The sequence below is a fragment of the Octopus sinensis genome, linkage group LG19, assembly GCF_006345805.1.
Source record: "Octopus sinensis linkage group LG19, ASM634580v1, whole genome shotgun sequence".
NCBI lineage: Eukaryota > Metazoa > Mollusca > Cephalopoda > Octopoda > Octopodidae > Octopus > Octopus sinensis.
The window spans coordinates 29,472,139-29,477,125 of NC_043015.1; positions in this window are offsets into that span (position 1 = coordinate 29,472,139).

Below are 4,987 nucleotides of genomic sequence, written 5' to 3' on the forward strand. Positions count from 1 at the left end.
ATACTCATGGCCACTCCCTTTCTCATACTTCATCTCAGCATTCATTTCTGGAGCCTTACAATTGCTTTTAGCAATTCCCTTGCTAGCCTTTGTGTCACTATCCTTTCCGTTGATGTCAGCTCTGTCGTCTGTCTTACAAGTGGCTCCGTCATTCTCTATATTGACACTGTTGACATTCTTATGCTTTTTATTCTTATTGCCCACCTTGCTGTCCCCCTCACAACCATCCCCATCATCTATGCTCACACTGTTCTCCTTCACTGGATCCTTTTTGATAATTCCCTCCTTGCTATACTCATGGCCACCCCCCTTCTCATACTTCATCTCAGCATTCATTTCTGGAGCCTTACAATTGCTTTTATGTGATGGCCAATCATATTTCTGGCAGTCAATTGAACAGTAGTAAGTTGTTTTGCACTTAGAACATTTCCATAAAGGAATATTAGTTCTGAAACATGTTTCACAACAGCTTCCCATTTTACCATTGGGACTGTCTTTTAAACACTCCTTTTTACTATCTGTCTTTTCATTATTTGATTTTTTTTTAATATTGGGACATGATACTTCTGATTCAGTCAATGGATTTATTTGATTCCGTGTAGTTTGAGGAGTAAAACACACTCTGCTGTGTTCTTTTTTGTGCTTTCTTTCACAATTTTTGGAACAATAGGAAACAATTTTGCACTGAGAACATTGATAAAGAGAAGCTTTCACCTGACCACAATTTTGGCAACAATCTTCAATTTTAACCATTTTGAATTTAATGAAAATCTGAAATATTAAAAACAAAAAAAAAAAGAAGGAATAATATTTTATAATTAAACAATTTCTTGCCTATTTGTTTTAAAATAAATAGAAAAGAAAAGCTACTGTGATGGTTAAGATTAAAAGGTACAAAACAACCAGTTATATTTATATGACAGGATATTTTTGTCTGATGAAATGAAATCACTATCTAATGTGCAATAGTATTTATGTCATCCATTTTTTTTGCTCAAACATCTGGATGTTATTTGGTTGGCTTGATGAACATATTTCATCACCTTCATCCCTGTTCTTCAAATGGTCTTTCTGATTTATACCAGGTACACCTAAAAGGTTTAGGAGTGAGTAAAATAATTTCTCAGCTGAAAAAACATTTTAAATGTTGCTGAGGTCTCCACCTTGGTGGACTATGTAATTTTTCCATTCTTTGCTGTTACAATCTGTGCCAGTTTTAGACACTATTCTATATTTAAATTTGGTTTTGATATCATATCAATATCTGGGTAGATGGGAAGAAAAGAAGAAAAAATATAAGCAAAGAGTGATATCGTTTTACTCTTTTTATATAAAATAGAATTTGATCAAAGGTTACAAAATCTAATTTATCAGAGGTTACATAATCTAATCAATCAACGGTTAGACAGTCTAATCTAAGATAGAGAATCCAACAACAATTTTGCTCTATATATTAATTTAAACTGTTTAATCTTTGGTTAATAAAAAAATAAGAGGTAGCCAGCTTTATTGGTAACTTAGTGTTGTATAATGAAACTCTATACTTCTCCTGGTAAAAAGTAGTAGGAAAGAGCCATTATAAATAGACCCCAAGTTGTCAAGAGAGAGTCGAGAGTCAAAGAATTGAGAGTTGACAGTTCTAGTTGGTGTCTTATGGAGCTATCAGCAATCGCCTCCTTATAAATGGGCAACTACCACCTGAATCATCTCTTGTGAAAGGTAGAAGAGTCCAGTTTGCTGGACATTGTTGTAGAGCTGAAATCGAGGTAATTTCTACTCTTCTCCTCTGGCTGGATGGTTTGACTGAAGACTGGTGAGCCAGAGGCTGCACCAGGCTCCAGTCTGATCTGGCAAAGTTTCTACAGCTAGATGTCCTTCCTAACGCCAACCACTCCGAGAGTGTAGTGAGTGCTTTTACGTGCCACCGGCACGGGGGCTAGTCAAGCGGTTCTCACAACGACCATGTTCAACTGTTGTTTTTCATGTGCCACCAGCAAATGTGCCAGTAAAGCAACGATCACGCTTGAATGGTGCTTTTCACGTGTCACCGGCACAGGAGCCAATCCGTGACCCTGGCAATGATCACTCTCCGATGTGCTTTTAACGTTCCACTGGCACGAGGGCCAATCAGGCGGTACTGTCATCGGCCACGTCAGCAATTTTGATTTTGATTTCACTTGCCTCTATAGGTCTTCACAAGCAAGGTTTATTGTCCAATGAATGAGGAGTATTCATAAATGGGCTACACACATACACACACACACACACACACACACACACACACACGCACGCACACACACACATATGTATGCACACGCACACGCACACACACACACATATATGGGCTACACACACATACACACACACGCACGCACACACACACACACATGTATGCACACGCACACACACACATATGTACACGCACACACACACACACACCCATATAATATGGGCTACACACACACACACGCACACACACACGCACGCACGCACACGCACACACACGCACGCACGCACGCACGCACACACACACACGCACGCACACGCACACCACACACACACACATAATAGGAAAAAAAACACTTTCATTTTTCAAAATGTTAATCCCATCCCCAAGATTTTATAGCATTCCTACACAATTGTGCGCCCCGCTGATATTGTCTCTTCCTAACTTCTAGAAAAATGGATATTTTTCAGTCAAATTTTTCTTTACAAATATGCTTCAGATGGTGCAAGGGATCTTCCCGATCATAAACGGAATTCTGCTTGCACACGTTTCCGTGACTTTTGAATTCGTCCGCTTCGTTTGCGCATGCGTATATGTATGCTACGCAAGGAGCAGACGACATTTCGAGCCAAGGACGAAGTGAGTGGCGTGAATGAGGTCGCTTGGACTGCTAGAGACAACAACAGCCAAACAGAAAGAGAGAGAGAGAGAGAGAGAGAGAGAGAGAGAGAGAGAGAGAGAGAGAGAGAGAGAGAGAGAGAGAGAGAGAGAGAGAGAGAGAGAGAGAAGAAAGAGAAGAAAGAAGAGAGAGGGGAGGGAGAGAGGGAGAGAGAGAAAGAAGAAAAAAAAAAGAAAGAAAGAAAGAAAGAAAGAAAGAAAGAAAAGAGAGAGAGAGGGAGAAAGAGGGGAGAAAAAAAGAGAAGAGAGAGAGCAGAGAAGAGGAGAAAGAAAGAAGAGAGAGGGAGGGAGAGAGAGGAAGAAAGAAAGAGAAAGAAAGAAAGAAATAAAAGAAAGAGAGAAGAGGGAGAGGGAGAAGAAAGAAAGAGAGAGAGAGAGAGAAAGAAAGAAAGAAAGAAAGAGAGAGAGAGGGAGGGAGAGTGAGAAAGAAAGAAAGAAAGAAAGAAAGAAAGAAAGAAAGAAAGAAAGAAAGAAAGAAAGAAAGAAAGAATGGAAGAAAATACAAGCTTCTTCGTTTTCAAGCCCTCATGAAATGTATTTTAACTTATCGAAAGTAGGCGGAATAATGAAAGTACGTTTGAGGAAAACTAGTGGGTCGTATAGTGGGACGTTGTCACGAGTAACCAAGCAAGGTGACGAGTTGGCGCAATTGTTAGAGTGTTGCTATAAATACTTCGCAGTATTTCTTCAAACTCTTTACATTCTGAGTTCAAATCCCGCCGAGGTTAACTTTGCCGTCGATCTGTCCGTGGTCGATAAAAATAGGATACTTGTCAAGCACTGAGATTGACGCAGTCGATTAAAATTGTTGGCCCTGTACCTAAATTAGAAATAGTTATATTCTGCCATCGCCCAAATATTTTTTTTAACTTACATTTCTAATGAAGATGAGGAAAATATTGAAGTTGGAACTGCAACAAATCCTCCCAGTTTCCCTTTACAATCTCACCCTCCACCCTATCTTATGAACAACAACCACAAAATATTAAATATCTATATATATAAAACTGTAGTTGTGTGAGTGTCTGTCCCCTTCGATTTAGATTCCTAACTACTCCCACATTTTGCGGTACAGTTTAACTAAATTCGGGTATCTTATAGTCGTAATTCATATAGAGCCGTCTGAGTATTAGCGCGCGTCTACGATGAGTCTACGATTTTAAAAATAATTTAACATAATTTTTTATTCCATTTTAATGCATAATTTTTCGTGTGTCGATGGCGGCGGAGTTGGCGTCCATGGTCACACCTGCACCTGTGTTGCTTCTCCCCCTTCTTCCCTCCCTCTTGAAGCTGTGGGGAAGGGAGTGTAAGGAAATCAACGTCGTAATGCGTTGTCAAGGAGACCAGCGTTCTTTTAGAACAACGACTTCATGGCTTGAAGACACCAAAACAGAAATGGCTAAGAAAGCCCGAATTGGCATCTATAAGGGAAGTAACTCTCTAAAAATGCTTATATAGTTATTTCCCTTACAAACCCGAGCAACGCCGGGCGATACTGCTAGTATAATATAATATATAATGAAATTATTGTATACAGTGCTCAGGTGCACCACAACTTGTCAAAAGTGCGTATAAAGTATATGCAGTAATGTACAAATGTCTGGAAAGCGAACAATGTATATGAGTCAGATACATGCTTGTGTGTGTATGGAGGGGAGAAAATCAGGTGTAGTGTTGGCAAATCTCAGGAAGCATGGAAGTTTTGAAGGATGCAGTGCTCCGACAACTAACAACTGATGCCGGCAGTTTGTTCCATGCTTCAGCAACCCTTAGCGTCAAAAAAATGTTTCCTAAAGTCATGGGAGCTGTGCTGTTTTCTGACTTTGTAAATATGTCCATGGATGTTAGACGGGTAGAGTTTGAAAAGGTGCTCAGAGTTATTGCTTGTAAGATGGTTAATAATTTTAAACGATTTAACCCAATCACTCGCGATCTTTAACGACAACGCAAAAAATAACAATGAAAATGAAAATGCTCGAAAGATCACAAAAATATAATTTAATTTACAACCACAAATATCCCCAGGGTAGCATTTCTCATGGAGGAAGCAGGCCTGTGTAGTTAAAGTTGTGAAGATAG